The sequence below is a fragment of the Ovis canadensis genome, chromosome 3 (assembly GCF_042477335.2).
Source record: "Ovis canadensis isolate MfBH-ARS-UI-01 breed Bighorn chromosome 3, ARS-UI_OviCan_v2, whole genome shotgun sequence".
Classification (NCBI taxonomy): Eukaryota; Metazoa; Chordata; class Mammalia; order Artiodactyla; family Bovidae; genus Ovis; species Ovis canadensis.
Window position 1 is genome coordinate 163,159,843 of NC_091247.1, and position 25,718 is coordinate 163,185,560.

A 25,718-nucleotide genomic window follows, 5' to 3' on the forward strand; every position below is an offset into this window, starting at 1 on the left:
TGTGTTTTTGACAGTGCAGCACCTAGGGTGCGATACGGAGAGGAGGCTTCGGTTACTAAACAGCTTCTTTTTATTCTGGGGATCCGATTTGTTTCCTCTGCCTTCTCCCCCGCCTCATCTCTTGCTGGTGTTAGATGTTGGAGCTCGCACCTTCTCGGTGGTGACGGTGCCAGCGTACTGGGGACAGGGGAACCGCGGCGATTTTCCTCCCATCCAGCCCATGATGCCTAGAGGAGCAGCGGCTGGGCTGCGTGGGGCTCTGCCCGCAGCACTTCGAGGCGGGATTGAGGGGCTGCAGCTGGCTAGGAGTTGCTGTTAAGTGGACTTGGCGCCAAGTCTCGCAACCGGCATCAGCTGAGACCTATCTGCTAAAAGCCGGAGCACAAGCCCCTGCCTGCACCGAGCAACTCCAGGGTCTTGAGGGCGGAGGACAGCGAGCTCGGAGCCTCTCCTCCGTCCTATCCGAAACCTCCCCAGCCACTCTCGCACGCCGGAGACCTGGGACCTGCGAGAGCCAGGGAACTGGAGAAGTACGCGGCGGAGGCTGCTTTCCTGAAGGTGAACTGTTCCGTCCAATTGCCTTTCCCCAGAGAGCAAAAGGGAGGGCGGGAGAGAAGGAACTGAGGATGTGTGCGTGTGTATCTGTGTGAGACGACGTGCAGCGAGAGGAAAAGTCGTTACTCGGCGTTTTAAAAGCAAACAAATCAGAGATGGATAAGAGCGGCGATTGCTGCGAGACCGCCTTGATTCTCGCAGCGTGAGGAGCTGAGCGCACCGCGCGCATCCGGCGAGGACAGCGGGCGACCGCGGGCGCTGGCGAGGGCTGGGGACTTCGGCTTCCTCCCTAGTCCACACATCTTTTGATTACTTTGACTCGTGAAAAACGAGAGGAGGAAAGAGACGAGGCTTCCGCACGTCACCTTCCACCCACTTTAAGGGGATTCCAGTTTGGATGTCAAGAGATTCCTGAACCCTTTTTGCTATCGGAGGAGGAAACACACGCGCGCGCGCACACATACACACACGCACGCTCGGGGCCACACTCACACGCCCTCCACTAGCACACACCTCCAGACTTCGGTTCCTTATGCCCCAGAACGGTAACGGCGGATTGGCATCTTGGAAGCGATGCGAGAGCGATAAGGCTGGCGCGGGTCCGCGGAAGCTGCAGGAGCATCGCTAGGTGTTGCCGCCACCAGGAAGCCGGGCTGCAGGTAGGTGCCGGCCGCGCCTCCCGCCGGCGCTGGGGGCTCGCGCGGCAGCCGGAGGACCTGGGGGTCGGGGGCTGTAGGGAGCTCGCCCGGGGACAGCGAGGGGGTGATAGCAGATGCTAGTTGGGCGGCCCGGGTAGGGGCGGGAGTAGAGGAACGCCGAGGGGGTCAGAGCAAGCGAAGGAGGTTCCGAGAGCCTTGCCCTTCCTCTCTTCTCTGCCCCATTTCTCCTAACACAGAGAGCCACCCGGCCGAGGACTAAAGAGGGTCTTAATTCTATCCCTCTACCTAACCAATCTCGGTTGGTAATCATTTTGGACTCCTAATAAGAAGCTGGGGGTCGTGTATAAGGGATCCTGACATCAATAGCGTTTCAGATCGTCTTTCTGAAATCCTCACTTTCTGTCTACTTCTGATTATTTCTCGGGCCTGTCTGCAGAAGGTGGGTGTTTCAATGAGGCGATTGCTTTCTCCGCCTCTGACTGTTTTCATAAAGAATCATCTGGCTAAGTTCTGGAGCCTTGTCTCCGTAAAGGCTTTACTTAGATTTGGTAGCAGGCGCTTTACTACTGAGATAAAGATCTAGTAAAGGATACTACGGGAGAGGTTTAGGACAAGAATCTTTTTAGGAATAGCGTTCAGTAAACAAAACAAAACACACCTTCGAGAAACTAACGGTTTTTCATTTGTTTCCGGATGGATGTCCCTACAATCTTGCTAATACTACACGGTTTTTCTGACCCACTGCTTGCCTGGCCCTTCCCTCTTCTATTCCAGAAGGCCAGGTTCCACCAAGAAGTGTTTTCTTTTAGGCCACTGTCAGTGGGGAACGTGTTATTTCCAGAAACTGCCTTTGCAAAGGAAAGTTTGAGGTCCATCGCCCTCTTTCCCCTAGAACTGCAGGCTGAGCTGTCTAGTCTCCACATAAAGAGGACGAACTGTCGGTGCTTGAGAGCTCCTGAATAGACGCGAAGCTTTCCGAGTCAGTGAGTCAGTATTTCAGTTCCTGAGCAAATGTTAAACAATTGCCTGGAGCATGTGGAATCACGGGTGTAGTCACTACAGCAACTAGCTAGCCTCTCTTCACCTGGTGCTGGGTGAGTTGGGCTTGTGGCCATAAGACAGAAAATAATCTTTTTGAGTGTGTTAAATACCGTCTTGAATTTTGCAAGCTCTGTTCTTGAAAAAACAAAGGCAAACCTGTATGCAACCTTTGCTCTGAAAAGTAACCCCAAAAGCAGCCAGTGTATAAGGGTCTTTTACTCATGACAAGATGAATTTTAATGACTATTGACTGCATGATAATTATCTGATTCCTGTCTTCCCCAACTAGATTGTTTGAGACATCAGCATTCAGACTGTTATCAATTAACACTTTAAAACTGATCTATTAGGCAGTGTAAGTTAAGACAAATGAGTAATTAATTTAAGATTTCTGTGTAAAGTGCTAAATGGCAATAACTAGCAGAGGAGACTGAAAGCACTTCTAAACCCTTTAAAAACCAGGCATTAAGATTATTTGTATTTATTCCAGCCTTCCCATGTTTGCACATGTACTCTCAGACTGGTGAATCTTTTACAGTTTCAAATCTCACACTTAAGATTATTAAAAATGACCGGACATATTTAATCTTCTCTCTTCCTACTTTATCCTGTTTTGGATCACCTCTTGGGTCAGTTGTTTGCATACTGACCTTTGTAGAATCCTAATTTTTAAAGTCATCACTAGCCATTGAAAGGCCATTACTAACCACACTGGAGTTTATTTTATTTTTATTTTCTTAACTTTCAATGAAAAAAGTTGGGTTATATTATTTATAGATATAATACTATGAGAACAGTGTTACACTGCCAACTGACTTCTTAGATACAGTGACTTTTAAGAGGCAGAACACAGTTTTAGTAAGTTGCTTTTTTCAAGTTAGGTGTTTTTTTGAGACTGGAATATTGATTCTTGCCTTTAACACAGTTCTATAGTTTAGGGTGCTTGAACTTACATATTTATACATAGTGCTATGACGTACATCTCTTAAGGAAGAACCAAAAAACTTGGCATAAAAGCAAACACCTATAGTGCTACAAGTTGTGCTAAAAAGGAACCTAAAGTTACTGAGTTTATGTGATTTTGAAGTTGCAAAGTATTAGCTATTTTAAGTGACAGATTGGAGAGTGAAGATTCGTTGAGATCCCATGGATCTATGTCAAGAAAGGTTCATATTTCTTGAAGACTGCATAATAGTATTTACTAAACACCAAGTTATAACACAGCTGTAAAAAGATCTGTTTTTAGACATGGCCACTTTTCCTTTTTAAAAATTTATGAAGTGATGAAACTTAGGGAGTGATAGGTTTTATGGAAGTTATTTTGTATAGTATCAAAGTTTTAATGGTCCTGGATTCTGTATCTTCAATATAGCATTTTAATTTTGATTCTTTTACCAAGTGTTTTTGAGTATTGAAATGTTAAAAATGCATTTTAGGATTGATTTATCACTAACTGCAAGTTATGGATTATCCTGTATAGATAGGCTAATATGTGCTTCTCTAGCATTTTCCAGGCTTTTTTTTTTTTTTTTTTTTAAATCATGAGCTCTGATAAAAGGTACTGTCAGATTCTGCCTAAATTCGGCTGTGGTAGCAAACTGATGGGCATTTGCCTCTCTAAAACATGTCCCAAACTAAGAATGTTCTAAAGTGTCATCAGTTTATTTCTAATATATTTGAGACGCTGAAACAACCAGAGTGCAAACAGTTCAGTGCCCCTGCTTTTACTTCTCCAGTATTTTATTAGGGATGCCTCATTAAGTCGCATTATTCTGCGGCTGTTTTGTTCGTTGAAGAGTCAAGTAAAAATAAGGAACGTGACTGTGCAATGCAGTTTAGTTTTCTAGGTGAAAAACCATAAGTTGAAGTAAAATAAGCATCTAACGTAGTCCCCTTTGGTCTATACCTGACATTTACAAATGCAGTTCATCAACCTGTTATTTGTAGGGCTCCATCAAAACAAAGAGAAAGAAAGGCATTAACACATTGTTGCTAGATATGAAGGCCAAACCAGCTGCATCAACCTCATATCTGGTCCACAAACCTGCACAGTGTTTCATGAAATATATATTGTTTATGAACCATTGATTTTAATGCCAGGTATGAATTTGCCATTTTGTTTGAAAATTCTTTGATTTATTTTGAACTACTTGGAGCACATGGAACTGTACCACTGAAAGAGTAATGTATTCTCACAGTGAATCTTTTTAGAGAACAGTCTTACTTTAGGTTTAGAATGCAGTCTGAAATAAGGGAGAGGGAAGGTCAGGCCCAGCAAACAGTAGCCTAGGAGTTGGTTTTGGTATTTAAGTTGTCATTGACCACTGGTAATTTTTAGAAAGTCTGATTCTGTTCATTTGACACAATGAGTCAGTGCTCTTGTCAATGAAATATAGCTAACAATTTTTGTCTTCTCCTCATTCTTAACAGAAATTTTAAGAGGAATGGTTAGACTTAATTGGAATGTGAAGAAAAATGGTATTTAAATACTTTTTTCTGGCAATATGACTCTAATCTCTACTTCTATATGTTTATATATGTACATGCATACACACATACGCATTTAACGGGACCCGTGTATTGAAGGGGCGAGAAGGCCTTTAAAAAATGTCTACATTTTAAAGGTACCTAATATTTTACTCTCCCACATGATTTGACCTACAGTGCAACCGTAGCTGTCACTTAACAAGGTTGCTTATAACTGAGCTTTAATCTTTGAGCCACTGTTGAAGGCAGTATTTTTTCTCTTCAGTTCTCTTTTGGAGATATTTTTATTCATTAGGCTACAAATGCAAAAAAAATCAGTTTTGTCCTCTATGTAAGGGCTTTTTGGAATGTGTTTATTGACACCGTAACTGGCAATCTCAACACATTTTAAACAGTGAATATATCTATATTCTTTTTATTAAATATGTACCTTTGCAGTCAAAACACAAACTGTGCATTACATTAGAGAATGCTATTCTGGTTTCAAATGGTATCTATAAAATTTCCAGAAACATATTGATATTACACTCCAACTTTGTTAAATTTCCTAAACCCAGCCACTTCCAATGTGTGTACTACAGGTATGTGTTGGATTTTACCCTATACTACAAGTGTAGGCCACCTAGTGATTGGAATTAGTGAAAATTTTATGCAGTTGATTTTTATTAATATTTAAAAAATAGAAGACTTTCAGGTTACTTGGGATTCATGTTAGACATGAATATAAACTATAAGGAGAGTATTCCATTTTATTCACAATTATCCATATGGGGTATATAATATAACTTGGGAATCAGAGCTTATATGCTTTTATTTGATAAAGTCCTTTTAAAGGACGTGATTAGTCCTTTAATCTCCTACATTGCTCCATAGCACCTGTAAGTATTTCATGATTTACCCTCAATGGCCTGTTAGAGAAGGTACATCGCCCTTTCCCCTAGTGAGAGCCAAAACATACTTATTCAATTACATTTATATTTACAGTTCTCCTTTTACACAGTAGATTTTGGAAACTTTTTATATATAGAGAGATTGGATAATGTGATAATGCTGTCTTCTTAGCAATTATAGTGGTAGGCTGAATTTAGTACTTTGACAAAATGGGGACAATCAGCCCAACAAGTTTCCTTTGCTCTTTTATCTTCTTGAGCTACATAAAGCTAAGTCTTCATATAAAGCCTGGAGAGTGCAAAGTAGCTTTTGATGAATGCAAGGTTTGTTTTACTAAATATTTTTGAGCGTTTTCCCTGCTATGATCTAGTCACTGTATAACTGCATGCCTGTGAATGGGCAACTGTGTTGACCTTTAAAGGTCATGCAAAGATTCTAAGCCTTACCATTTGCAGTGTTAATTGCCTATGGCCTCCTGTTGCTGCATATGGAGCTTTCTGTTGAGTTTAATAATACAGAACAGATTATGGAGCTAGCAGATTATACAGCTCTTAATAAGTGAATTCATGAAGATATCCATGGTAGGCACTGTGACAGAAGATTTTTTGAAAAGCGTATATGTGCTTTAAAGTTAAAATTTTTGAGCAGAATCACCTGGGCTATGAGAAGACAGATTATTTCTGGTACAAAAAACTGATCATTGAAAATTATTTTTGTGTAAAAACTGTGCTTTGGTTTTATTTGGCTCTGACTGAGTTTTCACTCTAAACATTCTTCTTGGAGATCTGCAAAAGAATTGTACTCAAATATTGGAGAAAACATAGGCTTGTCCTTTCCTGCTCTGTTACAATAAAGACCATCTAGATGAGAAAAGCAAGGTGTGTTATTTGTCCTAGTCTGCATTATCCTGGCTTCGTGTCTTTTGACTTTATAGATTGGAGTAAGCAAAGACAGGCAACTACGAAAGGGTTATGTGGTCATAGGAATAGTAATAATGAAATCTCAGTCTAGTAGTAGGACACTGAGACTGTTAGAATATGTTCTTCAAGATAACAAGCCCTTTAAATCCCTAGAACTTATGTCTACTCAAATAATAGAGCTTTGTGCATTGATGTAGCCAGTTTGGGACTGCTCAGATCAGTCAAGAATTCAGAAGCAGTCAATTCGGATCATTTGAGGAAAGCAACATACATACTTATATTTTTAGTTTATATTAGTTTAAGACAGTTCCAAATTATTTAAGGTAAAAAACCTAATTATTGTTACTATTTCCTTAGTTTAGTTTTACCTTTTCGTAGGAGTATGACGGATGGCACACTCAAATTTGTTGGTGCTGAAGAGTTCAGTAAATTCTTTCTGAGGATGGCCATCAAACATATCAGCAGCAGTGACCTGGTCCTGCTTTTGTTTGTGCTTTCTTCAGAAAGTTGGCTTGAATTGAGTGAAACAGTTCTAACTTTAGTTTTCTTTCATGGCATATAAGGAGAAAGGAGGTAGATGATCTACCTTTTAGGCAGGCAATCCAAAGGCCAAGGGTATTGACATCTCAGACTCTGGAAACAGAGGCCCCATTTTGGGCAGCTTTAAGTTCAAGGAAAATTCTAGCCTAATTTTTTTTTTTTTTTCTCTAGCTTTAGGTCCTGAAATGTTACATCACAGTTTCCTGCTAAGAAGCATATTTAGCATTTGTTGCAAACTTCTTTTAGATTGATTGTTGGTGTGTGTATAAATACACCAGAACTGGGTCAAAATTTAGACTTTGCTATTTGAAGATATATTTGCTCATCACATTATTTGTTGAGGGGTTAAAATTCATGTGCTAGCATTTTGGTTAGCAGATAAATTTTGAACATGATTTTTATAAAACCCGTGTGGTACCGTGGTGAGAGCTTTGGACATTCTTTTGTAGCTCTACCAATAAATAACCACATATGCACAAGAAAATCACTTTACTTCTCTGTGCCTCAGTTTCTCAGCCATATATTTTCTTCATTCAAGTTTTCAAGATAATTGAAAATGTATTTTTTGCTGTGTCCTGACCTATTAAGCTTCATGGTATGGGAAGTGTAGTAATGTTGCAGTAGACGCCTTTATTTAGAAAGTCAAGAGATGGCTAGCACAGAAAGTTCCTGGAACACCAGTAAATTTTCCAGAAATGCTTTTCAGTAAGCAATTTGTCAAAGTTCAGTTTTATATGATTGGGATGGTGATGATGTTAATGATGATTATGATGACGACTAAAGACTATAGATGAAGGGACACAAAATCGAATCAGACTAACTCTTATTCTGTTTATCCATTTTTCCTAATTTGCATGATGCTCTTTTGTTGCGGAACAAGTTGTTAACAGGCCTTGAGTCTTTGGTTTGTTGGAGTTACATGTCTCTTCTCTACTGCTGGTTTTCAGAGTCACCGAAAGAAAATGATTTGGTTGATTAACCCAAACAGAACTAGGTTAACAAATGAATAATCTTCATATACTTGTTGATAATTAAACACCTTCATTCAAAAATCTGCATGTCAACTTTTGACAATTTATAATCCTTGGGAAAGTTCATAGATCTATTCAATGTCTTGAACACTCACTAGGTGCTTGGGGGGTATTTCAGTAAACAAAGATACAGAATTTACCATTTCAGTATAATACTTGACGTTTTGAAATGAATCTGGAGGAATGGTTCAACAATGTATTTGTGTTATAGCTGCTCTTACTACTCTTCTTTATAACTGAAGTATAGTTCCAAAAAGAAATAGTTAAAATATCTGAGCTGGAATGAGTTGTGAAGGATAATATCACAGTATATATTTAAGGTGAGGTAATATGTAGTTAAGTGGGTTGATTCTAGCTCAAAAGATGGATTTTCAAACCAATGTAACACAAACAATGGCTCCTTTTCCTGTTTTATGTACATGAAAAAAATAAATTCAGATAGGCTGAATGACTTGATCAGTGACATGATGCGCCTTAGAGACTCTTAAAGGGGTTGCAAATTCAAATGTGCATAGGAGTCTGGCTATGTGAATCAATGAGGCTGGCCAAATGGAAGATGACAAATGGCAACAGACACTCAGTCTCAGCTACAGTGTTGGGGAGACTGTGGGGAATGGTAGAGATTCTGGCCAACATTCAGAATGGGAGAACTGAGCCTTGGCTCCACTTGTTGCCATGCCAGAATGTGGGCCTGGTGTTGCTAGATTTTCTGAATTGTAGAAGAGGACTTAGAAGTGTAGAATTTCTAATGTGAAAGTTTTAGATTTATAAATGATGCTATTCAAATTTGGAATACTGGGTGGGCCAACAGACATGTGTGCAGACTCTATGTAGGCCAAGGGCCATGAGTGTGTCACTGTTGACAGAGGGTTATGTGGAGACAGCTAGCTAGGGAGATATGTGTATGCCTGCCCTTCTGTCATCTGTAGCCACAATTCTCCAACCCCAATTGCATCTGGAGCCAAGGTGGTTGACAGCAAAAGGCTTCTTTAGCTGGAAGAGCTGACTGATCATAATGAGTGGTTCAAGCTCACCCCCTGTTTTAGTTTTCTTCTTATTGGCTCATTGTACCGTTGATGCTGAACTCATCTTGATGTTGGTGGTACTTTGGAGGGTTTAAGCAATGCGCTGGGAATATAGAAGTTTAAGTGTATGCCAGATATCTGGAATAGCTCTATAGTTCTGTAAAACCATTTCCTTTAGATTAGTACTTCTTCAAGTTGGAAAGGCACACTAATCACCTGGGAAAATTTTGTTAAAATGCAGGTTCTGCAGTGGGGCCTGGAGATACTGCATTTCTGATAAGCTCCTGGCTGGAGCTAATGCTGCTGGCACTGGAGATGAAAAGTTTTAGAGAGTTTCTTCACCTGAATTTCACTCCATGCAAGCATAAAGGCTCCTACTATTACTTCTCCGACAGGCTTCTCCTTGTAGTAAGCAGCCTAAACTTGGCTACCGACCTCAAGCACTTTTTTCAAAGGCTCTTTAATTTGCGCATAGAATTCATAAGCGTTATGCTTAGTTTTCTAGTCTTCTATTTAGAGAACATATTTTCCCCCCAAAACATGTCAGAAATTGCCTTTTCTTCACATATTAATGAAAATTTCATTTATTTCCTACAGTTTGAAGAAATGTTTATTTTATAAGTAAGGCATTATCTTAAACACATATTTAGTCTAGTATACAAGTCAGTTTTAGCTCCTCAAATCATTTTTGTAATTTCAACAGTAATTGCTTTCTATAAATTTAAATGTCACAATTTTGGCCACAATATCTTGATTTTTGTTCAATTTAAGTAGTTATTAGGAATATGTGGGAGTATGGAGTTGGAAAAAGATGGTTTTCCTTGTGTGTTTATTGTGCTTATAACTTTTGAAGTGAATCTCTCTCCTTTCCTTTTTTGCTCTGCTAATCAATCCTAAATAGCTTTCCAAAAAAAGTGATTTATTTAACATCGAAGGCATAATAACTTATTATGTAGGGTATTTGACTTTTTTATAATTAATAATTTTTTTTCTAAACCAGTTTTACTAATGCCAGAGGTGTTGTATCTCAAATGTGTAACTCGATTCAACTGAGAGATGACCTAGATCTCATGTTACAAGCCCAGTTAAAAAAAAATTCTGTTGCCAGTTTTATCAATGTCCTGGAAATTCTCAGGTTTTCTTCTTGGTATGTTAATTTCTCTCCAAGATTAGATTTAGACATGTCAGAGGGAAGCAGTTTCTTGCATGCTGTATGATTAAAATAGTTTGTAATAGTAATGCTATTAAATCTTACTCAACTTCTTTTAAGTGCTTTAAAAGTTTCTATTACATTGAATAGCTTTGTTCATAGCTGAGTAATGATGTGAATTGATTTTATTGAATCTGTTAGACTGTAAGTTCTGTGGAGGCAGAACCATAAACATATTTCTATTGATTCCTGGTGCTTAGCACAGTGTCTGGCATCTAACAGGTACTTAATACATTTAACAGGAAAATGATCAATAGTTCATGTTGACAGAATGTCTCTTTATATGTTGCTTCAATGTGTGAGGAAGTATTATATGAACTGTCATTTATTCTAATTGTGTTCAGTGTGGCTGTGTGTGTGAGAGAAAGGGTTTATTTTGCCTTGGAATTTCCATCCCTAACCTGAAAGGTATGTTGGCATTAAAAAAATAAATGCATTCTAGTCAAAACATCAAAGACAAAAACCAAAATGAGCATGTTGACCGATATTCCATTCTCTACAATTTATTGTGACCTGGAGGTTTAGAGACTACGTGTGCTTATGATTCTGCTGTTGTATAAATTAAATAATATTTGTCAATGTCAAACTTAAGTGTTGTTAATAACATATGGAATATATTTTGATTGCTCTTGTCAGTGGCTTGACTCATCATTCATTAGGGAACTTAAAGCCATTTATTCTTATCCACATAATTACCATTTTCATAATTTATCATGAGCCAGATTTCCTTCACTCTTTCACCTTCAGAAACACTATTGACTGTGATATCATTGTTCTTGGTTTCAGCGATATTAAAAATTACTGGTGTTCTAATTTTAAATGCTATTTTTTACAGATAGTGTGCGTTCAAGTATTGTTTTTATTTTAGTTCTTCTGGGTTAAGCAGAGCTTTTAAATGCTTGCCACCATAGATGATTTCACAAAATTAAAATTCTTTGACTGTAACTGAATATGAAGGAAACTCATGTGTATCATAAACCCCCAAAAGTCAACTGTTTAGTTCATTAAACATTTAAAGTTGGATTGTGTTGTTTTCATTGTAAAAGATTACATTAAATTGTATATATTAGCATCCCTATATGCTTCAAAAGGTGCTCAAAGACCTTAGACATAAGGTCTTCACTTTGAAATATAAAACATATTTTTGGAACTTTTTACTGTGAGTCCAAGTAAAGGCTTTATACTGACTAGATCTGATTTTTCTTGGTATTGTTCAAAAACATACTTTATAATTAAGATCTAAGGCTATTGAACTAGGGCCATTGTGGAACGTATTGAAAAAGATCTATGCTTCCCCAACTCAATCTCAAATATGAGGTTAATGAAAAATTTAAGTACTGTATAGTACTGAAAGATTTTCAAAATCAATAAGTAGAATTAAAGTCAAGCTTAATGTATATTGGTGAATTTTTCCTTGGAGCAAAGTTTCTCTTATATTTCTAGGAAGGCTATTTGAGTTATAGTCATCTTTGTCTGGTGTCTTTCCTAGCAGCTGATTACATCTAGTCTTTAAACTCAGGGTTTGTGGCTAATATTTCACTTTGTATTTTGCGAAATCTGCTTCAAGTTCATGGAGTAGATGGCATGGCAGACTGGGGTAAAATGAAAGCAGGAAGCAGACTGAATAGCTGGCAATCAGGGATTAAAAAGGTGGCAGGGTTAGCATTTTACAGGATATAGTGGGGAAAAGGTAACAGATAGGGACCAGATGGAATGAAAGGGAAGAAAAAAGGTCAGAATGGAAGTTTGTTCTAGCTAGAATTTTATACAAGAAGAGGAGGAAATGACCTTAGAGAGAAGGAAAAAGTTAGACAAAGAATGCAACCATTATAATTCTTGGAACAAAGAGGCAAAATGGCAATAAATTAAAGTTACAGAGGAGAGAAAGATGTATGGTGCCAAATGAATTTTTCCCTCTTGACCTTGTAAAAATTCTATCCTAGAATAGGAACTTTCTACGAAGGTGTTTTTTTTTTTGTTTGTTTTATTTTTTAACCAAACTAAAAGACTGGATTCTAGTTCTGCCTCTAGATAGTCAACCCTAAAAAAGTTACTGAACATTTTTGTGATCAGTTTTTTCAACGTAATGATTACTTAGATCCCTCTAAACTTTATAAGTCAAAGATGGCCATAGGTCATCCTTCTATGTTTCTGTTCTGTCCCCTGAACGTTATCTTAGACCATGCTCTGTCTGCGTCCTTCCTGGACTGTGAAATTCTTGAGATTTGGAAATGTTTTGTTCTTCACCTTGTACCACCTAAGCCTAGCTTAGAACATACTCAGGCATTTAATAAGAGTTTTATTAATTGATCTTTAATTTTATTATTCTAAAATTCTAGATTTTTCATCTACATGATAAACAACAGTGTATTCCAGAGGCATAACTAAAAACCACATTTGCATGCTGCTTATTGTTATAAAACACTTTCATGCATGTGATTTTATTTGATATCTAAAATCGCTGTGAGATCAGGATAACTGCTATCCTCAGTTTCAGGTAAGGAAATTGGTGGAGACTGGTGAAAATCACAACTAGTGAGTGCCAAGAAGTTGGCTTGAATTCAAAGCCTAACTGTTGGGAAAAAATTCTCTGTGTCTCTCAAGACACTAGGTATCCTACAGTTCTGTAATATCTTTTCCAGTTCAGTTCAGTCACTCAGTCGTGTCTGACTCTTTGCGACCCCATGAATCGAAGCACGCCAGGCCTCCCTGTTCATCACCAACTCCCAGAGTAATATCTTTTTAAGCATGTTTAAAAAGTGAATAGTCCTGGAAGATAATGTCTCCCTCTGAATCACAGGGCAGATTTGCTTACTGTCCAGCATTAATAAAAATAATGTCTCCCTCCAAGGCAAAGGGCATATCTACTAGTAGTTTATTATAAAAGATTTCCTAAGCCCGAGGTTCCACAAAGCAGTTCATATGCATCGTCCATATGGGCTGTTTTGTACTGTACCTGTGGGACTTGGTGGCAAAGGAACTGACTCAAAAGTGATGTTCATGCTTCTTGCTGTGTAATAGCACCTCTGTCTTTTCACCAAGAGTCTTGTGTCTTTTGCCATTAGTTCTGGGGTCCTTCTTGAGACCCATCCTTCTCTGATATTTAGGAAGATCCTTTGGAGGTACTATAAAGGTTAAGTTCCATGAGGGTTTGGAATAGGAAGTCAGGGAGACCAGCTAGAGAGCAAGTGAGAAGTGGCAAGAATTTGAAGAAAGAAGTTGGAAGAAGGGAGGAAGAAAAGGCAAAATTTAGATGTAGGAGATGGAGCCAACTGATCATGGAGACTAAATGTGTAAAAGAGGGAGAGAGAGAGTTGAGGATAGGTCTTTGCTTGGGTGACTAGTACTGTCTTACACAGTGTGGCCCCCAAAGTTACCCTAGTGTATCTAGATGCAGATAGTTGGTTGAATTTTAAGTGTTTTGAGTTTGAGGTGCCCTTGGGATATCCAAGAGGAAGTCTAAATAAGTAGTGGTAAATTTGGGTCTGGTGTTTGGGACAGAATTATGGTTTAGACATGGGGATTTGGGAGTCATCAGGGTACATGTTGCTGTTGAAACCTAATTAGGTGTGATCTCCAGGAAGAGTGTTTAACAAAACACCAAGGAGAGAGCCCTGGGGAACAATGAAATATAGAAAGGAATCTCAGCTCTTTTTTATGTCATAAAGAAGAGTCACCTTTCTCTCTATTTGTTTTCTCTCTGGGATTTTGCTCAGCTTGCTACAACTTGGCCTCATAAACTAAGGGGTCCACCTTTTCTGTTATGCTCTGCTGTATAGAGATGCTGATGGTAGCAGGAGAGAGCAGTGGAGGAAAAGTGGGGAGCATGCCTGGGGTTCCTTATTTCCATTTTCCCCTCTGCTATCCCTGGATATCATTGTGTTTTGAGGCTGTACTCCTCAGGACTGTTGGAGAAGGAAACGGCAACCCACTCCAGTATTCTTGCCTGGAGAATCCCAGGGACAGAGGAGCCTGGTGGGCTGCCGTCTGTGGGGTACACACAGAGTTGGACATGACTGAAGTGACTTAGCAGCAGCAACCTCAGGACTGTCATGGACAAGCACAATGTGAGGGGATAAGGACTTTTCCCCTGTGGTTTTTACTCTTTATGGAGATCTATCGACATTTTAAAAATTAAAAATTTGAGCTTTTACAACATTCCAGGCACTGTACGAAACACTTCATGAATTATCTAATATACACAATAAATCCAGAAGAAGGTACTACTGTTATCCCTATTTTGTAAATAAGTGGCTTGACCAAGACTGCCCAGCTTGTAAGAAGCAGGCAAATCTTGAATCATCCTGCCTTCAGGGCTCAGTTTTTAACCATATAGTACTGCATCTAAGTCATACTTTTTGGAAAAGTAGACCCATTCTGCTTAACACACTGCTGGTTAAAACACTGTCTTGATTCAAATTATTTCTACCTAAACATCCTAAGTAGGTCTTGTCTCTCTAAGTTTAGAATTGTATCATTAAAATTACACCATAACATCCATAGCATTCTTTGAATATCTCTTAGATTTCCCATATGTAGCTTTGTATGGTCCTCCAATTTCATATGATAAGACATTAAATAATGAGATAAAGAGCTAGCATTCAAGAAAATATGAAAAATTTATTCATATATTCAAATATTTGTTCCTTTGAATCAAAAAAGGAAAAGCCCCAATTTCGAAACAAATGTGAGCTAAAGTGTGTCTTTTTCTGGAATTTAAATTCAGGCTGAAACATTCTATTACATTTGTCTTACAAAAATCTCTCTTGGGCTCTTGGTTATATAAGAAATGGGTTTCTTAAGGGTAGAGTGGGAATAGCTTAGGCAGCAGTCCTGGCTGCCAAACTCAGTTGCCTCTGTGGAACATCAATATAAGACTAATTAGATGCTAAATGCTTGGTGAGTATTGAACAGTGCAATCTTCTAATTTTCTGATTAATGACAAAGCTTCATGGAAACATTAATTATATTGGAAGAATTCAGACAATCCCATTTTTGAGTAAAACAGAAAATGTATATGTAAATGGATTTTTTTCCCCCTAATAATATAGCAGCAGACACTCCATGGTCACATGAATAGTAGGTTCCTATTCTTGAGGGTTATGGATGTTTTTAATAATGACAAAATTGAAGGAGTACTGTATTATAGCTACATTATATTTTCTTTGGAATCTGTCTTTAAAGCTCAATGTTAGAAAAGAACATATTGAATCTTTTTTTTAAAATGAGAAGTATCATGCAATGCAATTATATATATGTATATATATGTTCAGAATATATATGCTTTATATTCTCTTTGTATACTTCCTTAGTCTGAATTATTTGCTTCTAGAATGGATTAGTAGTTGATGATAATTTGTCTTATTTATCAATACTTTAAGTATCACTATAGATTATACTCTAAAACTATAAAAAGCCCTAGCTAGAAAGTTTTGTTAGTAAGAGAAAGGTCTCTTGGGAAAGATATGATTTAAAATCATAATAAACAACAGTGTACTTTCACTTGAAGAGCCACTTTGTTGAAGATGACAGGGCAGTTTTATTTCAAATGACTGGGGATATGGCAAAGTGAAACTGTGGTATAAAAGGAGCTTATTGTAGATACACAATAACTTCAGAAAAGAAGGAAAATGTGCAGTTCAAAGAAATGATATAATCAGAGCAATCAGTAGGCATTTTGAATATTTTTCTTTACTCATTTTATTATAACATTTACACCTGATTCCCTTCCCTGCCACAATATAATAGTTCCAAATTGGGAAAAAGCCTTGGGAATGTAGAATCCAAAAGTCTCATCTTATAAATGAGGTCTCAAGGTCGAAGAAGTGGCCTAAATGTGCTAAAGGGCATAGAAATAGTGTCAGATCCAGGTCTGGAACCTAGTTTTTCAGATTTCCTGAAGGGATGTTTCCACGGCAGATACACTTCATCAGTTTTTCATAGAGTCAAAGGTCTGGAAGGGAGTTTCAGAGGGCACCTAATCTATCTTACTTTCTTACACTGATTTCGAAAGTTATGTGAACATTGATCCAATTAAGGAAAAAAGATCTACAGAGAAAAGAATGCTAAAATTTCATTCAATAATTTATTCTAGAGTTTAGTACCCTGTTTGTCAATATATATTGACACAGTTGTTTATGGAGCACCTACTATGTGTCAGGCACTATGCTATGTGCTGCAGATACTTAGTAAAGCAGAAAGAGTCCTTATTTCTTGGGAGTTTTTAATCCAGTAGAGAGAGCTAATACACATACATGTATATAAGCATATATACATATAGACACAAATATATTTGCACATTAGGGTAAGGCTCTATCTTCAAATATTTAGAAAATAGTGTTGTATCAATGGACAGACATACAAGGAGTAAGATTTTGATTCAAAAGGAGAAAAATATTGGAATTATTTAGAGCTGTCTGAAGATTAAGAGCTTTAGAAAGTGGTGATTTTATAACATTGGGGTGCTCATGAAAGTGCAACTGGACAGCTTCCAGGAGAGCATTATTTTGGAGGCATTCAAATGCTAGATGGACCTTTGACTAAGTTATTTTTCTTTGAACTTTATGGGAAAAATTAAATTCTTTGCCCAGTGGATTTTATTTAGGTTTCATTTTATTTGATTTCTCTGACATTTGATTTAGATGGCCATTACCTTCTTCTCCAGCTCAACTTCCCTCCCAACCCCCACAGGCTTAATAAACAATATTTGTGGTTCCTTTCTTAATTCTATGGTCTTTCTTTAGAACCTCTTTTGCTGGCTCCTTTTCCTCAGTTGTTGTTTAGTCCCTCAGTCATGTCTGACTTCCTTGAAATAATGATGTTTCCTAGTACTCTGTCCTTAGAATATCTACATATTCATATTTCCTTGATCTTATTTACTCTCATCACTTAACTAGTGCCATTGTGTTGCTGATTTCCAAATCTGAGATTCCAAGCAAGTTTTTCAATTGAAATATCCAACTGTATACTACACCTCTCTATCTGGATGTCTCAGATTGAACTCATTCTCTATCTCAAAATTCTTCCGTGTTTTCCTTTGTCACCAAGTAATATTTAGATCTAACTAAAAGTTGTTTCGGAGAAGATGATGGCACCCCACTCCAGTACTCTTGCCTGGAAAATCCCATGGACAGAGGAGCCTGGTAGGCTGCAGTCCATGGGGTCACTAAGAGTCGGACATGACTGAGCTATTTCACTTTCTCTTTTCACTTTCATGCATTGGAGAAGGAAATGGCAACCCACTCCAGTGTTCTTGCCTGGAGAATCCCAGGGACAGGGGAGCCTGGTGGGCTGCCATCTATGGGGTCCCACAGAGTTGGGAAGCGACTTAGCAGTAGCAGCAGCAAAAGTTGTTTCAAAGTGGTGAATTTGCAACACTGGAGAAGTTGATTATGTATCAATCACCATGTTATCTAGATCAGAAACTAAGACACAGGTTTCAAAGACTCTGGCCTGCAACAAGTCCATGGCATGTGGTGAAAGCAAAGTTGTTCAGTCATGTCCGACTCTTTGCGACCCCATGGACTCTAGCCTACCACGCTCCTCCGTCCATGGGATTTTCCAGGCAAGAGTACTGGAGTGGGTTGCCATTTCCTTATCCAGAAGATCTTCCCAACCCAGGGATCGAACCCGGGTCTCCCGCATTGTAGGCAGACACTTTACCATTTGAGCCACCAGGGAAGATGGCATGTGGTAGATACTTAATAATAGTCAACTAACTGAATGGATTAAACTTATGCTTGATATTGAGGTCAGGTTCTTTCTTCTGCTCCTCAGTTCAGTTCAGTTGCTCAGTCATGTCTGACTTTGCAACCCCATGGACTGCAGTGCACCAGGCTTCCCTGTCCATCATCGACTCCTGGAGCTTGCTCAAATTCATGTCCACTGAGTCAATGATACCATCTAACCATCTCATCCTCTGTCGTCCCCTTTCCCGCCTTCACCTTTCCCAGCATCAGGGTCTTTTCTAATGAGTCAGTTCTTCCCATCAGATGGCCAAAAGTATTGGAGCTTCAGCTTTAGTATCAGTTTTTCTAATGAATATTCAGGACTGATTTCCTTTAGGATGGACTGGTTCGATCTCCTCGCAGTGAAAGGGACTCTCAAGAGTCTTCTCCAACACCACAGTTCAAAAGCATCAATTCTTTGGTGCTCAGCTTTCTTTATGGTCCAAATCTCACATCCATACATGACTACTGGAAAAACCATAGCTTTGACTAGATGGACCTTTGTTGGCAAAGTAATGTCTCTGCTTTTTAATATGCTGTCTAGGTTGGTCGTAGGTTTTCTTCCAAGGAGCAAGCATCTTTTGATTTCATGGCTGTCACCATCTGAAGTGATTTTGGAGGCCAAGAAAATAAATTCTCTTACTGTTTCCATTGTTTCCCCATCTATTTGCCATGAAGTGATAGACTGGATGCCATGATCTTTGTTTTTTGAATGTTGAGTTTTAAGCCAACTTTTTCACTCTTCTTTCACTTTCATCAAGAGGCTCTTTAGTTCGTCTTTGCTTTCTGCCATAAGCATGGTGTTAGCTGCATATCTGAGGTAATTGATATTTCTCCCAGCGATCTTGATTGCTGCTTGTGCTTCATCCAGTCCAGCATTTTGCATGATGTACTCTGCAAATAACCATGATGGTGTGATCTATTGTGGTTATCTGGGTCATTAAGATCTTTTCTGTATAGTTCTGTGTTTTCTTGCCACCTCTTCTTAATATCTTCTGGTTCTGTCAGATCCATACTGTTTCTGTCCTTTATTGTGCCCATATTTGCATGAAATGTTCTTCTGCTCCTAAGGGAGGTTATACCATTTGATAAGGAAGATTGTGGAATGACCTTTTTCAGTATTCTAAGTTCAGAATGTCTTCAAGGGAAATTAAGGAAGAGAAACTTCAAAGTCTTCTCTAGTTAGGGGACCTCATTTTTTGTTTTTTTTTTCTGTGTATGTAGTGAAGACAGGAGACTAACATCTAGTGAGTACTTTACATTGAACCGTGCCCTGAGTTAGTAACCTTTTATATATATATGTGTTCATTTATTCCTCATAATGAGCTAAGGGCCCCAGGGGTTAATATTGATATCTTCGACTTCATTTTATGGCTAAATAGTTGATTGTCAGAGAGGTTAAAAAGTAGTTCTGTTAAAGGTCACTAAACTTACTAGGTGACTGAGCTAAAATTTGAACCCAGATTATTTAAATTCAAAGGCAAAGGCTTCCTCCAGCCTTTGTTTGTTTTCTGTTGATCATTTTTCATTTACCAAGGTCACTGGCATTGTAATTCCATCTTTACATATGAAAACACTTTGCATGTTCATGTAGCTTTGAGTGTGAGTGTGTACTTAGTCACTCAGTCGTATCTGACTCTTTCTGACCCTATGGACAGTAGCCTGCCAGGTTCCTCTGTCCATGTGATTCTCCAGGTGAGAATATTGGAGTGGGTTGCAATTCCTTTCTCCAGGGGATCTTCCCAACTCAGGGATTGAATCCAGGTCTCCTGCATCCTTGTAGGCAGATTCTTAACCTTCTGAGCCACTAGGGAAGCCCATTTAGTGTGTAGTTAGTATGTATTAAACACCTACTTTTTACTGAGTATTATACACAATAAAAAGAGGGAATAGCTCTTGCCTTGAAAGAAATGACATAGTTACCCACAGTGTTATGAAGCATGCTGTTTAGGCCTCATGGAGGTTGTAGAAAACTAATTAAATCACTCTGGATCAAAGATTAATTCCTGTGATGCTTTATTTTTCTTGTTGAATTGTTGTAGTTACATGAGCTTAGAAATACTTTTTGGTGTGTTGATGAATATATCACTTAAGTCATGTCAAGAGTCTTCCATTTAAATGGAGCTATGGTCCCTCTTTTAAGCACAGCTTTGATTTATATCCCTTAATGTATCCACTTTACTTTGTTGAAAGCATTCATTTATTTGCCTTAGTCACTAGATTGTGATTCTTGAAGGCAGAGACTGTTCTTTGCCTATTTTCTGCCATATTATTGTTCCTTAATGTTTATTGGAAAAGGAAGAGAGGGAGGAAGGAAGAAAAGTATCCTTGTCTTTTATCTCCTGAACTTATAATTTTGTTATTTAAAAATGTTAAACTTGTCTGAAGTGTTTTATTTTTCATTAGTTTTTCTACTACATGATCTATATGATTTTTCTCTTTGATAAAGATTTTTATGATTCACTTAGATAGGTTTCATTAAAAAAATGAATATGATACAGTTCTTCTCTGACCTTCTTCCTAATCCTCCATGAATTTTAAAAAATGATAGATGTGGGCCTTTGGCCAGTTTCTTAATATTATAATAGATAAAATGTGTTTATTCATACTTTATCTCTGTATTATCAGTATGCAATGCATCAAAAGGGAAGAAGAGAGGTCCTTTGAAGTCTCTGGTGAAATTCTCTTTTTTTTGGCGGGGGATGCCTCTTCCTATGGAGAAGGCAATGGCACCCCACTCCAGTACTCTTGCCTGGAGAATCCCATGGATGGAGGAGCCTGGTGGGCTGCAGTCCATGGGGTCGCTAAGAGTCAGACACGACTGAGCGACTTCACTTTCACGCATTGGAGAAGGAAATGGCAACCCACTCCAGTGTTCTTGCCTAGAGAATCCCAGGGATGGGGAAGCCTGGTGGGCTGCCGTCTATGGGGTTGCACAGAGTCAGACACGACTGACGTGACTTAGCAGCAGCAGCCGCCTCTTCCTAATCATTTATTATAAATGGAGTGTCATGCAGCAGAAGTTTCTTATTACTGTTCAAACTTTGTTCTAGTCACAGCTGTAGTTTTCTTTCATTACCACTGAATATTTCAGAATTTGGAATTGTTCTGTAATATAAAATTTTAGCAGAGTAGAGCTGAAGGATTTGCTTATGTTCTCTTATTCTCTTCAAACACTACAGATCATCTACATGAATCGGTTAGCAGTAATGAGGTGATGGTTTATAATAAAGTAATAATAAAAATGATAAATACTAAAATAATCATAACAGCAATAATGTAATTTATAATCAGAGAGATCACATGGTAACCTTAAGAGTGGTGAGTCATAGCAAAGTGAATAATATAATGTTGCTAGGTTGCAAGCCGGCTTCCCCAGTGGCTAAGTGGTAAAGAATCTGGCTGCCAGTGCAGGAGATGTAGGTTCAATCCTTGGGTTGGGAAGATCCCCTGGGGAAGGAAAGGGGAACCTGCGGCAGTATTCTTGCCTGAAAATTCCATGAACAGAGGAGCCTGGTGGGCTACAGACCATGGGGCCGCAAAGAGTTGGACATGATTGAGCACACACACACACACACACACACACACACACACACACACACACACATAGACAGAGGTTGCAAGCTACTTGTTTTCAGAATAGAGAGCAATCAAGAAATGCTATAGCAGCCTGAGCAGATGAGTAAGAATGAACATGTTTTCAAAATTTGTGGATATGTTAGTAAAATATTGATGGGTGGAACTATAACAATGGGCCAAGATAGTCTGCTGTCTGATAAAGCCCATGTTGCAGTTAGGGTTTACAGCTCTTGGCGGTCTCTCTTGAGTAAATACTACAAAAGTAATAAACAAGTACATGACTCTGGTAGAGCAAATATGGAAATGGAAGAACATAAAAGCAGAGTTATCTGTCTCAGGAACCTGGCTGACGTGATGTATGCATTAGACAAGTTTCGAAGCTAGTATTTCTTTCATGTTTTGGCAGCATTTCAGAAGAAGGTGAATCTTTACACTCTCTCTATCACTAGGAGATTTGTTTTCTCAAGGAGATTTGTCTAAAGTACTCACCCAGTATGATGCTAATGACCTAATATCTGATTTACCTGACTTTAAAAGTACTTTTGCTTATTATTATGATGATGATAACACTGGACTCTGACATATAATTTTCTTTGTTTGGCATTTAAAAATGAGATATCAATTATTTTAGGCCCAAGAGTACTATTAAGTCTTGCCCTAGGGTCCTTGGGACTGCAATTTTCTCTTTGAGCTTTCATAAATCACTGGCACAACAAGACAAACAAGACAGTTATGCTGCTTGTAAAGAACTTGGAAACTATACAATAGGGGAATTGTCTTAGAATCTTAATTTAATTTTTAGATTTGTGCTTCATGGTAAACTTGTTTCTGTTATACTCCTCAAATTTACTTCTATTATATAGGTGCTGTCAGTTATGAATATAATATATTAACAAAAACGCTTATTAAAAGGACCTGTTACTTAGTTTAAAACATCCATTTCTTGTGTTTTCTAACTCTAATTTACCACTCTTCTAGTTGGCCTCACTTTTTGCTATAATAGGTACACACTTGTAAACTCTTACTAAATGCACATTTAAGGGCTTCTCTGGTGACTCAGATGGTAAAGAATCCACCTGCAGTGTGGGAGAACTGGGCTTGATCCCCGGATTGGGAAGGTCCCTGGAGAAGGGCATGGAAACCCACTCCAGTATTCTTGCCTGGAGAATCCCCATGGGCAGAGGAGCCTGGCAGGCTGCAGTCCATGGGATCACAAAGAGCTGGACATGACTGAGCAACTAAGCACAAGTACACAAGGTGTGGGAAAGCCTGGAAAGCTAGGTAATATAGGTAGTCATTAATTTACAAATGGTTGTGTGTAGGTATCTGTGTGGTGCACTTGAGAAACTCTCAGTGTACCAAACAGATCATAGACTTTGGCATCAGATAAATCAGATGAGTTCTATTGCTTACTAGGTGCATGATATTTGCCAAATTACCAGCTTCCATAAAAACCAATTTATGGCTGGTTTTGTTCATCTATATCTTCATCTATTCTTCTACCCCTAGATTAGAGAGTCCAAGATAACTATTACTTCTTCTGAAAATATTTCAGTATTTTTCTAATAGATAGTAACTTTTAAAAGTTTTATGTATTTTGGATATTAGCCCTTTATCATCTAGATGACTTGCAAATATTTTCTGTTTTGTGTGTTGCCTTTTCATTTTTTCAAAAAACTACGGAGATGCTGTTTAATTTGATGTAGTCCTGTTAGTTTGTTTTTGCTTTAATTTTCAAATCCGAATAATCATTGCCAAGACTGAAGTCAGTGAGCTTGCCCATTACATTTTCTTCTAGAAGTTTTATTGTTTCAGGTCTTAGGTTCATGTCTTTCATTCATTTTGAGTTGATTTTGTGTATTGAGTAAGATAGTGGTTCAGTTTCATTCTTTTGTATATGACTGTCTGTTTTCCCAGTGCCATTTATTGAAAAGACTATTCTTTCCCCATTGTGTATTCTTGGCTCCTTTGTCGTAAATTAATTGACTGTATATATGTATATATATATGGGTTTATTTATGGGCTGTGTATTCTATTCTGTTTATCTCTGCATCTGTTTTTATGCCAATGCCATACCACATTGATTTGTAGGTTTGCAATATAGTTTGAAATCAGGAAGAGTGATGACTCCACCTCTGTTCTTCCCCAGGGGTTGCTTTGTTTTTTCAGGTCTTTTGTGGTTCAATACAGAATTTTAGCACTGTGTGTTCTATTTCTGTGAAAAATGCCATTGGAATTTTGATAGGGACTATATTAAATCTGTAGATTGTTGTGGGTAGTAAGGACATTTAAACAATATAAATTCTTCCAATCCATAATCAGAGTATCTTTCCATTTACTGTATCTTCCTCAGTGTTTCATCATTGCATTATAGGATGTAAGATGTTCTATACTGTATATAAGATGCTATATACTGTGTATGACATTATATACTGTATATAAGATGTTATATACTGTATATATGTAATATATATAAATGTATATGTACTTAAATATGTAAATAGGTATCTAAAGTATATGTATGTTTATGTATATAAAGAACTCCTGCAACTCAACAGCAAAATAAACAATTCAATTAAAAGGTGAATGAAGAACTAGATAGACATTTTTCTAAAGAAGACATACAAAGGACCAATAGGTACTTGAAAAAGTACTTGCCATCACTAATTATTAGGGAAATACAAATCAAAACCTCAGTGATATACTTCATATTGTCAGATTGGCTGTCATTAAAAAGAGAAGAAATAACAAGTGGTGAGGATATGGAGAAAAGGAAACTTTGTTTACTGTTCGTGGCAATATAAATTGGTATAGCTGCTATGGAAAACAATATGGAGGACCCTCAAAAAAATAAGACTCTATCTACCATTTGATCCAGCAGTTCCTTTTCTGGATATATATCCAAAGAAACTAAAATCACTATTTCAAGAAGATATCTACACCCTATGCTCATTGCATCATTTTTTAAATAATAGCCAACACATAGAAACAATTGAGAGGTCCTTTGATGGATAAATAAATAAAGAAAATATGGTGTATTTATACAATGGAATATTCTTCAGCCATAAAAAAGGATGAAATCATGCCCATTGGTGACAACACTGAGGGACCTCAAGGGCATTATGCTAAGTGAAATAAGTCAGACAGAGAAAGACAAATACTGTATTATTTAATTTGTATTGAAATTAAAAAAAAACTTACAGAAACAGAACAGGTTGGTGGCTGTCAGAGGCAGGGAGTGGGGAAATGGGTGAAGAGGGGTCAAAAGGTATAAACTTCTAGTTATAAGGTAAGTTATGGAGATGTAATGTATAGCATGGTGACTGCATTTTATATTTGAAAGTTGCTGAGAATAAATCTCAAATGCTCTCATCATAAGCAAAAAGAGTATGTAACTATATTACTATGTGAGATGATGGATATTATCCTACTGTGGGGATCATTTCACAATATATACATATATCAAATAATTATGTTGTACACCTTAACTAATAGTGTCAGATAAAAAATCACAATGATATCTTCATGCCTAAAAATTTAACCTTAATTTCTAAATATTACCAAATACCCAGCAGTTGGTGTTGAAGTTTTTATGATGAGAACTGCTAAGATCAGGATCTTGAAAAAAATATATATAGACATCTTGGATCAGGATATATATAGAGTCCATCTATTCATGACTGATGCCTCTGTTAAATATTTTAAAACCTGTATTCCCCCTCCATCTCTTCTATTCTTCTTCCTTGTAATTTATCAGTGAAAAAAATGAGGTCATTTGTCCAATAGATTTCCTGTAGTCTGGATTTTAATGGCTGAATTCTTGCTATGTTTTTAACCCATTTATTTGTTCCCTATATTTTTGGTAAATTGGTAATTCAAACTACTAGTGTGGTCATATTCAATTTAGATTTTGGGGGGCAAGAATACTTCACAGATGGCATTGTATACTTGCATAATATATGATTTTCTTTCTTTCCTGATGTTATTAATCACTGATGTTCAGTGCTTAGATCTATTAATTTATGAAGGGTTACAGAGTAGTGATATAGCAAT

General features: G+C 37.8%; 1 protein-coding gene across 1 annotated transcript in view; it reads left to right on the forward strand.

The window, feature by feature from the left end:
• Positions 1-360: 360 nt before the first annotated feature.
• The window catches only part of TAFA2 (TAFA chemokine like family member 2), a 565,802-nt gene continuing 540,444 nt past the window's right edge, over positions 361-25,718 (forward strand). The window contains exon 1 of the mRNA XM_069584779.1: positions 361-1,214. The gene's annotated coding sequence lies outside the window, so the exon portion shown is untranslated. The remainder of the gene's footprint in view (positions 1,215-25,718) is intronic.